Here is a 13,387-nt window from a genome sequence, read left to right on the forward strand (position 1 = left end):
CAAATCCCAAGTGGAAGTAAGTTTCCATCATTCACCCGTCCCAGATCCGCCAGGTTCCCCTCCTTGTCTCTATCACCAGCAATCAAAATTTTTACGAAGCTGGTGAGTGAGGATTTTAAAAAACTATCCTCACGACGTACATACGACAATTTAACATCAGAACAGCGTCACGCTATTAAACAACTAAAAGAAATGAAAGACGTAGTGTTTAAGCCAGCAGACAAGGGGGGGAACGTGGTGGTCTGGCCGTGTGAGAAATATGAGCGGGAAGTTCTCCGTCAGCTCAAAGATTCTAATACATACATTAGGCTTCCCTCCAGTCCCTTGGCCTCCTTTTCGCGGGCATTACAGGATATACTTGTGGGAGCCTTTGAGGCTAACATTATTACTAAACAGGTACTTGATGGACTTATTGTCAAGTCACCTCGGGTCCCCACATTTTACCTGTTACCCAAGATCCACAAGGATGCCCTTGACCCCCCGGGACGTCCCATTGTGTCAGGCATTGACGGGATTTGTGACCCGGTATGTCAATTTGTTGACTTTTACCTTAAATCATTTGTTGAGACACTACCGTCATATATTAGAGACACTACGGACGTCCTGTCACGGGTCGACGGCATCCTTGTGGATCATGGTACTATTTTGGTTACTGCAGACGTCGAGGGGCTATATACGTGCATCGATCACTCCCATGGTCTCAATGCTGTCCGCCGTTTCCTGGGGGCCTCCGACCTGGACGGTCCTCTCGGTGAGCTGATCCTCGAGCTGGTGGAGTACATCCTCACCCACAACTTCTTTGTCTTCAAAGATAGATTCTATTTACAGAAGCGCGGCACGGCCATGGGCGCGGCATGCGCGCCCTCGTACGCCAACCTCTTCCTTGGCGCCTGGGAGGGGGAGATATTTGGCGATGAGGGCCCGCCCGCCGCTGCCCATGTGCTGTGCTGGTACCGCTATATTGACGACATTCTCTTTTTGTGGGGGGGGGTCTGTCCACCAGCTCGAGGAATTCATGGGCATTCTAAATGACAATAGGCAAAATATACGGCTCACATATACGTTCAGTGAGACCGCTGTGGACTTCCTGGATGTCCGCCTGGAGGTCGATTCAGACCGGCGCATCCAGACGGACGTGTTCAGGAAGCCCACCTCAGTCAACTCTTTGCTACATGCCACTTCTGCTCACTACCCAGCCACTGTGAGGGCCGTCCCGATCGGACAGTTCCTCAGGATGCGGCGTATTTGCTCCTCTGATACTAAATTTGAGGCACGGTCCGATGATTTAAAACAGAGGTTTAGAGATCGCGGCTATAGCCACAGGTCCATCAAAGCAGGCTATGACCGTGCTCGTAGAACTCAGAGGAATGATCTACTGCACTCTGCCCCTCGACGTCGTGCAGAAGGTGGAGGTGATCACATTCGATTCATCTCCACCTTTAATCATGAGTGGGAGAGCATGCGGTCAATTCTCAAAAAGCACTGGCCTGTACTTAGCACTGAGCCTTCCCTGCGTGCTTCCCTGGGTGACTTCCCTCTCATGACGCCAAGGAGGGGCATGAACCTTGGCGATATGCTTGTTAGGAGTCATTATGTCCCTACAACTAATAACCCCTTTGGTACTGTTGGCCCCCGCCCGGGTTGTACCTCGTGTGGGCGCTGTCTTGCCTGCGCCAATGTCCTGCGCTGCTCTGAATTTAAATCTAGTGATGGCTTGAAAACCTTCCAGATAAGACATCGGATTTCGTGTGGGTCAACTAACGTTATCTATTATGCCACCTGCCCATGTCCAAAGATCTACGTGGGCCTCACCACACGTGAACTTAGGATCCGGGTACGAGAGCATGTGCGGGACATTCACGCGGCCAGGACGGCGCCCACAGAGATGGAATTAAAAACACTCCCCCGACATTTTTGGTTGCACCATAATTGCAACTCAAAATTACTATCTGTCCGGGGGATTGATGTGCTTCATCTAGGTATAAGAGGTGGGGACAACAAAAAACGTCTCGCACAAATCGAGACAAAATGGATTGTCCTTTTGGATTGTGTGACTCCTAAAGGGCTCAATGAGTCCTTGAGTTTCGCTCCATATCTTTAGCGATGTGTGATATAGATGGGTCCTTGCATTATCTCGCCTATGTTCTGTGGTTTTATTTTGTATTTTAATTATTGCTATTTTGTTTCGTTTTTGCAATACTAATTATCTCCTTTACCTGTGGACCTCTTTTTTGGCCGCTGATCTTCTCCATCAATTTGGACTCGCTGTTTCGGAGCTTCTTGCTATGGTGGGATGCGGATATCTGTGGGAAAACAAGACTACTAGTTTATACGTGTTATTTACTATATATATTGACCTTAGAACTTTGCTATTGAATGGGTGTATAATTAATTGTATTCATTACTAGTTACATTACTGCATATTATCGTGCACTTATTATACCGCTTATTGCATATTTAAGTTTTTTCATTATGGAACACTGATGCAATTTGGTCGCTCTTTGAGAATATGGAGTATATCTCTGTATCGCCATTATAAGTCTGATATGACTATCATTTTAGTATTATGGCAGTACACTTCTTGTATTTATTATATATGCCATTATGTGTTGTTTTGTATATCCCGGTTTTTCCACCAATACCCATATGGACACCATTGCATTATATATATAGCTTTTATCTTTGTGATTTTTTTATGCTCTATGGGGTCCCTATACATGGAAGCCATTATCACATGTTCCTTGGCCTGGTCATCCAGCTGTTACTTCCCATTAGCGGCCGTGCGCATCGCCCGGTCGGTGGGCGGCTCCCCTATGTGGACGGGCGCACCTGAGCCCTGTGTGGGCGTTCCGGGCTCACCCCCGGTGCGTGCGCACTCGGCTCTGCGCCCTGTCCCCATGGTGGACCCGTCCGCCGCCGTGCGCATGCGCCGCTGGCGCCGCTGTTATTGGCCCGACATGGACACATGACACAGGTCAGCTGGCTCAAATATAGGTCCTTCTAGTTGTAAGCTCACTTCCTTGAGAAAGCGGCGTTTTCTAGCCGCGAAACACGTGTCGGGAGCTGGTACTTGGGTGAGACCCTGCTCCTCCATCTCCCCCTTCTTGTACCCTGGTAAGTGGACCTGTTTTAATCCATTTATGATAGAACCTATTAGCACTTTACTACCTAGCGGTCACTCAACCAGGCTACATGATATGGAAAGGATTTTCCTTTGAGACTTGTTATAGGGGATGTTAGAGGGGTGGGAGCCCTCCTACGTGTGTATCATGGTATTACTATACACCTCTGTATGTTACTGCTGTTTTTAATCAATTAACTATTTTGTTCTAATAAAGTACTTTTTTCTTATATAATCATGCTCCGGTTTCTCCTATTTGTCTATACCATTTCAATATTAAGTAGTGTTTCATAAGTCGACCCATGTTTAAGGCCCTTTTACACAGGCAAATGCAAAGTGTAGTGATGAAGTGAACTGAGTAGTCTCAAAATCTTGTTATTTGTTACCATCTTTTCAGTTAGTCATTAAAAGGTATCAACAACTGAGGACTCTCAATTTTTAATATTTTTCTATCTACTGGCTAACACGGTACAAAGATATATATTTTTACTGTAGGGATGAACATTCATTAGTATGATTGTATGATCCCCATACAGTTTGCATATTGATAGAAGACCATTCCCTGTTCATATGACAGGCATTGAGCAGGGGGTTGGACACGATGAACCTCAAGGTTACTTCCAACTCTAAGATTCTATGATTCTTCTTCTATGACCAGATGTGCTGCCAAAAATAATTACGATACTTTAAAGATTGCGATCAGATGACAAATGAGTGTGACTGGTGGGATTTTAGACCTTGACAATTAACTGACTACCTTTCACCTCTGACCCAAACTCAATACTTACTCATAGTTTTCTCCTCTACTTGCCATTATACTCCAACAGGCCCTTCGCCCATAAACAGCCCGGACTCTTATTATAAATAACACATTTATTAAGGTGGCCTTTTACTGTTAATGACTGATTATCAACTCACCTAATTGCAGTTGCAATAAGGATCCCTGAATGCTCTTCTATCCTCTTTATAGCAATACCCTCCCAATACTTTATTGCACCAATATCTTTACCCTTGGCAACTTCCACCTTGACCAAAGGACACCATTCCTGAATCATGTGCTCTATACTCCAGAGGCCTGAAAACACCACAGGAGGCCCAGATAACCCAACTGTTCAAGCACCAGGTATATTTGCACTCTTCCTTTTGAATGTCGTACGTCTTACCTCCAAGGACCCTTTACTTGGCACTAAACTCAAAGGCCAACTCCATTGTTCCAAGTACCAGTTAACGATATAAGGGCAGGAGAGTGGGAGTAACACTTGCTTATGCTTCTTCTCATTACTATCTGTCTCCCTCTCTCTAAATAACCTTCTGAGACCTCCTCTTATACACAGGATCCCTACCCTAACTTATTAAAATTAAAGCCTCCAAATTATACTACTCATGGCCCATAAAATAATTTAATAAGAATATACATACTTTCTTTTAAATTTACTGAGCACCCACTCCGGTCAGGCAGCCTACGCTGCTATGCATATATTTTGCTCCATGGCTTATATTTATACTGTCAGTGATTAAGATTGAGCCCTGGCTCCTATTAACAGTGCTTCAGTTGAGCAATAGCAACATACACTTAATTAAACATCTATATATATAATTGTCTAAGGGTTTTTCCGTCTGTCTGTCTGTCTTTCTGTCTGTCTGTCTGTCCTGGAAATCCCGCTTCTCTGATTGGTCGAGGCCGCCAGGCCTCAACCAATCAGCGACGGGCACAGTATTGACGTGATGTCATAATGGTTGCCATGGCGACGATGATGTCATAAAGGTTGCCTCGACCAATCAGCGACGGGCACAGTCTGCCACGAATCACATACTACGGGGACATGCATATTCTAGAATACCCGATGCTTTAGAATCGGGACACAATCTAGTATGTATATATATATATATATACATATATATATATATATATATATATATATATATATATATATATATATAAAACACAGACGCACAAACGAGCGAAGCCCTGAGGTGGGTTTAGGAGCTGAGCCAACCTGTACCCAGCTGATGCCAGCTGTGTTACACAGCTGACATCCACCTCTAAAAAGAAGCAATTGGAATCATTGTTGGTAATCCTTTAAATGCCACAGACATTGGCATCTAAGGCATAGAGTCAGAGGAGAGTGGCACCCCATGCATCCATTTGCCCATGTCCACTCCACCGAGACATGATTGTGGGGTGGTGAAGGACAGCTATGGCAGCCAAGGATATTCTGAAGGTACATGTACTCCTGTAAAACTCAGGAAGATCCACATTTTAGCAATACATGGCATTACTGCGGTATTTAAGTAAATAGAAAAAATGCTCAAATACGGTAATTGCAGATTCAAGTCCCTTAAGAGTCTTACAAACTAGAGAAAAAAATGCTTTTAAAAATATAAAAAAAAAATTGAAAATTCAAATCACACTGACACTTCATCGTATTTGCAATTTTTATCCCGTGCTCTAGGAAAAAATACAACTTGTTCTGGAAAAAAAACAAGCCATCATAAAGATATGATGGAAAACAGAAAAGTTTTGGCTCCAGAAAGAGGCACATGACCAAGACGCAGAAATGGAAAATCGACACGTCATGAACGGGTTAATCAAATGGAATATAAATTATATGCTTAAAGCTTTCCTTATAAATTATATTCAAAGGGAAACAAGCGCTGTATATAAAGTGATAGATCGTGACTCGGAGGTGCCTCTAATGGAATCTTATTTTATACTAAAAGTTTCCGTTGAATACAAAATTTGTCGTCTGCTATTCCAAAATGGCCCGGGCTCCATTATGATACTGAATTGACTAATGGCCACTTCTTTATATTCTCCTCATGCTCTTTCAGAATTTTGCAGTGAAACATAAAATGAAACAGTAATTAGTATTTTTTTATTTTGTCGTCAGCGTCAGAGACACTGAAAACATTATTTTCTTGACCGCCTGAATGTAGAATCATCAACAACTAGGTCTTTTCATGTATTTGGATGGCTGTCTTTTCCCCTTTCTGACATCAGCCTAGACTTTGTAGAGTGAAAATGTAATATTAAGCATTCTCCGGGTCTCCGTAGTAATGTAATTCTTTGTAATTGAACAAGAGTTTTATTAAACACCTCACGGGATGAACACTTTCCCTGTTCTCTGTATCCAAACCTTCACTTTCAATTACTCGCCTTATGTTGGCAGCTTAAAAAAAAATTTAAACTGCATTACCAAAAAACTAAATTACTGTCCCTCAGGAGCCCAAGCCAGCCAGTTAAAGCTTCTCATTAACTCCTTCAGTCCTAGAATATGTGGTTACTTGGAATCTGGGGAAGCAGGAAATGTACTTACAGCCAGTCAATAAAATGTTACCTAGTTTATATCACATACAATAACAGAGGGAAGCATTACATAGATCTAGGAAAAAGAATAAAACAATGTGTAAATATCTATATAAACAACATATAGGAAAGATAGGAACATGGCAACAGTGTCTCAACAGTAGCGAGTCAAAATTGGGTCAAAACTGAAAAATCTCAAGGATACCTATTAGGTACCATGGAGGTCTGAGACCTCATGCATTAATAAAATAACCCAGTTTATAACATTGCTGTACAGCAGATCTGGGAAACTGCTTCCCATGGTCCAAATCTGGCCCTTTGTTTGACTCTGTTTGGCCCACAGATCAGAACTGCGAAAGGGTTGGAAACAATTGTGAACCGTACTACATGGCCATCGCCTCAGGATGCAGATAAAACTGAATACAATTGTGGAACAAGAGCCGTTGGCTCCCTCTTCCACTATTTAGTCTGTTTTTCTGAGTCTCAACATAGCTGGCATGATGACATCACTAGATCGCGCCAGCTGTGCAAAGCTTCAGTCAAAAAAACACACCGGGAGGAGCAGCATATCAGGAAAATGAGCTAGGTGAGCAGGTTATTGCCTGGCAGTACTTGTGTGGGGGGCTGTGGGGAAATCATTCTGTAGGGGCAGCTGTAAGTGCCATCATATTGTGTGTGGGTGTGTATGAGGGGGGTTAGGTCATCATAACTTGTGTTGTGGGCTTTGAGGGTATTATTCTGTGTGTGGGTGAATGTACTATGAGGCTATGAAACTGTGTGGGGGGCTGTGGGCCCATCATGCTGTGTGACAGTGACTGCAGGAATTGTATTGTGTATGGGGGCATCATAGGTGTAAAGAAGTTTAGAAGCTGTCAACATCCCCCTTGAACATCTTATGATAAAAAAAAAAATGCATTGCCATGGTTTATATGTTGCTTTATCTGGTTTGTGGACTGCAACACGTAGCTAACCAGAGGATAGGGTTAACCATTAGGGCCAGCCCAAGGGGATGGAGTTACGTGTTCATAGAGAATTCAGTTTTCTGTTTATGAACCATTTAGGGAAAAGTATTGGAAAGGGAAGGACCTATGGTCCAGCATACCTGCATCGAAAAGGGTGTTGTGTGTGAAGAAGGGAGACCAAATTCGAATAGCAAGTTCTAAGTGTGAACAAGTATCAAGTGACAGAAGGATTCCTTATCTCACGCAAGCGGGGGCCTACAGCAAGCATTATCTATACTAGATAAGTAATGGATGTGTAGCCAGTAGTGTTGAGCGATACCTTCCGATATCGGAAAGTATCGGTATCGGATTGGATCGGCCGATATTAAAAAAATATTGGATATCGCCGATACCGATACCCGATACCAATGCAAGTCAATGGGACCAAAATATCAGAATTAAAATAAACCCTTTCTTTCCTTGTAGGTTCATTCTACATGAAGGAAAACAACTAAGAATAATGTAGGATGTATTGGGGGAGGTGGCGGAGACATTAAAGGCATATAGGTTTAGCCCAATCAAATAGAATAGCAGGAATTTTTTTTTTTTATACGTTCGGAGTTACAAAGATATTGACTATGTTAAGATTTTTTTTATTTTGTCAGATATTGATGTTTCACTACTTCCATGCCCTTCACCTTCTTTTTTACTTCTCCCACACTTTCTTCTTCATCATCCTCAGCAGCAGCATCTTTGACATCAACTTCTTCTTCACCTTATTCATCTTCTTCTTCATCTTCTACCTATTATTTTTTTTATGTTACATTCTTCATATTCTTTTTATTAAACTATTATTCTTCTTCATAGTCTACTTCTTCATCATATTCTTATATTGTGACAGGCATTCCTGTAGTTGTTATCTATATAAGTTTGAAGATTACACCTTACGTTCTGCCTCTCACAAAAGAGTTACAACAGGATTTGTCCGCGTTCAGTTAGACCTGCAGCAGCAGGCTTTTTCCAAGGGCACCACGAGGAGGAACGGACTCACCCCCATACACTGCTTAGTCTTCTTCTGCTTATAATTTAGATAATATCTTTTGCTCTGATGTTTAGTCTTATGCTTAATGTTCTTCTGCTCTTTGTTCTGCAGCCTCTTGTTCTTCTGCTTCTAGGTCTTCCGGGTCGTCGTCTTTGGGGTCTTGAACTTGGAAATGTAGCAGAAGGTACAAGAAGGCTGAGAAAATGCCGAGAACAAGCTGATGGAACTGGAACTCGGATGGCTACCTGAAGGTCCAAGAGCCAATGGAACTACCGAGGACCAGCTGACGTTACTGGAACCCGGTTACTAAGCAGGAGGTACCCATGCCAGAAAGCACTACCAAGGACCACCTGACGTTGGTGGAACTCGGATGCCCAGAAGGAGGCACCTAAGCCAAAGGCTCTGCCCAGAACCAGCTGATGGTACTGGAACCAGGGGGACCTATTCAAGATTGTCTTCCTAGAGCCTGCACTGGAGGCAGCTTAATGTCTGTTGTGTCTGCGTGGCGTTTGCAGGACACGTTGCCGGCTACACAGCAGGGGAACAGCTGGCTTTACTGAACCCCACTGACACAGTGGCGAGTGTTTTTCTCTGTGCAGCCGGCACTTCCGAGCACCAACTGGCGGTGTTAGAGCCCAGGGAATCAAGGAGGAGCAGAGTGAAGGCCGAAGCCTGCACTGGAGGCAGCTTATTGTCTGTTGTGTCTGCGTGGCGTATGCAGGACACGTTGCCGGCTACACAGCAGGGGAACAGCTGACATTACTGAACCCCACTGACACAGTGGCGAGTGTTTTTCTCTGTGCAGCCAGCACTTCTGAGCACCAACTGGAGGTGTTAGAGCCCAGGGAATCAAGGAGCAGCAGAGTGTAGGCCGAAGCCTGCACTGGAGGCAGCTTATTGTCTGTTTTGTCTGCGTGGCATTTGCAGGACACATTGCTGGCTACACAGCAGGGGAACAGCTGGCGCTACTGAACCCCACTGACACAGTGGCGAGTGTTTTTCTCTGTGCAGCCAGCACTTCCGAGCACCAACTGGCGGTGTTAGAGCCCAGGGACAACAGGAGGCGCAGAGTGTAGGCTGAGGCCTAATTGGAGCAAGTTGAAAGGTAACCTTTAACCCCCCCAGGCGTTTGTAGCTGATAGAGCCAACTTGTGCAGCACTAATGCTGCAAAAGGAAAAGGTGTCTCTTTTAATTATGCTCCTTGCAAACGCAGAACTAAACACTTATAAAATGTGTCCCCTGATACAGTGAAACCGTCCCGGAGGTGGGACTTTCCTTCATAATGGGACGCAGCACAGCCTTCATTCCTACCCCCTTGGCGCCGTGCACCGCCTCCTCAGCGTTGTTTGAATCTGTCCTGGAGCCTGCGCTGTTATGTTCAACCTTGGCCATGCGCAGTTAGCGCTGCCCGTCTTCTGACATCATTTGGTGTCAGACTGGCTGCGCATGTGCGTCCGCGCTGCCAGAGATCCCGCCTCGCAGTGTCATCTAATGTAATCACACTGCGGGCCTGGGATCCATGGGCATGCGCAGTGCATATCTTCGCTTCTCACTCATCTCCTTTCGGCTTCTTCAGACTGTGCGGCGTCACGGCCGTGGCATGCTAGTAGGGATCAGCTGACGGTGCACAGTCTGAAGAAGGCAGAGGGAGATGAATGAGAGCCTGAGGTGAAGATATGCACTGCGCATGCCCATGGATCCCAGGCCCGCAGTGTGATTAAATCAGAAGAGACTGCGAGGCGGGATCTCGGGCAGCGGTGCCGCACAGGCCCAGTCTGCCTGACACCAAATGATGTCAGAAGATGAGCAGCGCAAACTGTGCAAGGCCAAGGTTGAACAAAACAGCGCAGGCTACGGGACAGATTCAAACAACACTAAGGAGGCGGCGCACGGCGCCAAGGGGGTAGGGATGACAGCTGTGATTTCATAAGTGTTAAGTTCAGCGTGTGCAAGGAGCAAAACTAAAAGAGCTACCTTTTCCTTGTGCAGCATTACTGCTGCACAAGCTGGCTCTTTCAGTAACAAACGCCTGGGGGGGGGGGACAGGTTTTCTTACATTTCAGTTGTTGTGTCAGCATGGCGGTCGCAGGACACATTGCCGGATACACAGCTGGGGATCAGCTGACGTTACTGAACCCCAATAACACGGCAGCAAGTGTTAACTGTGCAGACGGCATTTCTAAGCATCCACTGGCGGTGTTGGAGCCCAGGGATTACAGTTCAGGTGGTAGAAACAAGAATGCAACAGGAGACCTGGATACTGTAGCCAACCAATTATTTAATCTGGAAGAGGAGTGGCAAATTCCTGCGAGATCCAGGCCTTGTTCATTTTCAGAAAAGTAAGCCGGTCAATGTTATTGGAGGATAGTCGCATGCGACGGTCTGTTAGTACACCACCTGCGGCACTAAAGACGCATTCTGATAATACACTAGCAGCAGGGCAAGCCAGCACCTCCAATGCATACTGGCTTAGCTCTGGCCATGTATCCAGCTTAGAGACCCAAAATTTGAAGGGGAACGAGCCGTTTGGGAGTACAGTAAGAGGGCAAGACATGTAGTCTGTCACCATCTGACGGAAACGTTGCCTCCTGCTGACTGGAGCCGTCTGTGATGGTGTAGACATGTGTGGCGGGCACACAAAACTGTGCCACAGTTGGGCCATACTGGTCTTGCCTTGTGCTGAGGCACTGCTTCTGCTCCCTCTTTGTGCAGAGCTTCCTCCACTGCCTCGACGCACTGAGCTGCTTTGTAAAGCACTAGCAGCACTGCTGTCAGCTGGATTGGGGAAGATGATGGAATTCACCAGTGTGTCTTGGTACTCCCGCATTTTACGCTCCCGGTTCAACGGTGTTATGAGGCTTTGTAAGTTGTCCCGGTAGCGAGGATCTAGGAGGGTGTACACCCAATAATCAGCCGTGTTGAGAATGTGGGCGATGCGGCGGTCGTTTCTCAGGCACTGCAGCATGTAATCAGCCATGTGCTGCAGACTGCCAACTGGCCAAGAAACGCTGTCCCCTGCTTGAGGCGTGATCTCTGCCTGCTCTGCATCACCCCACCCTCGCTCTACACACTGACTACTGGAGAATTGTGTAACTCCCTCCTCTGGACCGATGTCTTCCTCCTCCATTGACTCCTCCTCATCCTCCTCACAAAGTGTCCCCTGCCTACGCCTTTGTGAGGAACCACGTAGCGCTGACTGTCCAGAAGCTGATGGAATTGGTGACTCCTCATCCTCCACCTCTTCCACAACATCATCCCTTAGCGCTTGCAGTGTTTGTTGAAGCAGGCAGATAAGGGGGACGGTCATGCTGACTAGTGGATCATCTGCACTCGCCATGCGCGTGGAATCATCAAAGGAACACAAAACCTGGCAGACGTCCTTCATAGTGGCCCACTCAGTGGTTGTGAAGTCTGAATGGCGCAGAGTGTGATTTCTTTGCGCCTGATGCAGCTGGTACTCCATTACTGCTGGCTGCTGCTCACACAACCGCTCCAACATATGTAATGTGGAATTCCACCTGGTGGGTAGGTCACATATGATGCGATGTTCCGGAAGGCGGAATCAGCGCTGCAGAGCTGCAATGCGCGATCTTGCCATGCTGGAATGCCGCAAGTGAGCACACTCTAGGCGGACCTTGTGCAGCAGTGCATCAAGATCAGGATAGTCCCTCAAAAAACTCTGCACGACTAAGATGAGCACATGTGCCAGACATGGGATGTGAGTGAGGTTGACTAGGGCAAGAGCTGCCACTAGTGTTGAGCGATACCGTCCGATACTTGAAAGTATCGGTATCGGAAAGTATCGGCCGATACCGGCAAAGTATCGGATCTAATCCGATACCGATACCCGATACCAATACAAGTCAATGGGACTCAAGTATCGGACAGTATCCCTGATGGTTCCCAGGGTCTGAAGGAGAGGAAACTCTCCTTCAGGCCCTGGGATCCATATTAATGTGTAAAATAAAGAATTAAAATAAAAAATATTGATATACTCACCTCTCTGACGCAGCCTGCACCTTATCGAGGGAACCGGCAGCCTTCTTTGCTTAAAATGCGCGCATTTACTGCCTTCAGTGACGTCACGGCTTCTGATTGGTCGCGTGCCGCCCATGTGACCGCGACGCGACCAATCACAACAAGCCGTGACGTAATTTTCAGGTCCTGAATGCCTAATTCTAGAATTCGGCATTCAGGACCTGAAAATTACGTCACGGCTTGTTGTGATTGGTCGTGTTGCGGTCACATGGGCGGCACGCGACCAATCAGAAGCCGTGACGTAATTTTCAGGTCCTGAATGCCTAGAATTCGGCATTCAGGACCAGAAAATTACGTCATGGCTTGTTGTGATTGGTCGCGTCGCGGTCACATGGGCGGCACGCGACCAATCAGAAGCCGTGACGTCACGGAAGGCAGTAAACGCGCGCATTTTAAGCAAAGAAGGCTGCCGGTTACTACCAGGGCGCGTCAGATGGTGAGTATATCCCTATTTTTTATTTTAATTCTTTATTTTTTACATGGATATGGATCCCAGGGCCTGAAGGAGAGTTTCCTCTCCTTCAGACCCTGGGAACCATACACTGGGAACTTCCGATTCCGATTCCCGATACCACAAAAGTATCGGATCTCGGTATCGGAATTTCGATACAGCAAATATCGGCCGATACCCGATACTTGCGGTATCGGAATGCTCAACACTAGCTGCCACCAGATTTCTTCCATTGTCACACACTACCATGCCAGGCTGGAGATTCGCTGGCACAAACCACATGTCGCTCTCCTGCTTGATGGCATTTCAGAGCTCCTGCGCTGTGTGGCTTCGATTCCCCAAAGAAATTAATTTCAAGACGGCCTGTTGACGTTTGGCCACAGCTGTGCTCATGTCGGTCGTAACAGGTGTTTGTTCATGGGTCCATGTGGAGATGGACTGTGATGGCTCCTGCAGCGATGATTCTGAGGAACTTGTGTATGAGGA

The sequence above is a fragment of the Ranitomeya variabilis genome, chromosome 5 (assembly GCF_051348905.1).
Source record: "Ranitomeya variabilis isolate aRanVar5 chromosome 5, aRanVar5.hap1, whole genome shotgun sequence".
Classification (NCBI taxonomy): domain Eukaryota; kingdom Metazoa; phylum Chordata; class Amphibia; order Anura; family Dendrobatidae; genus Ranitomeya; species Ranitomeya variabilis.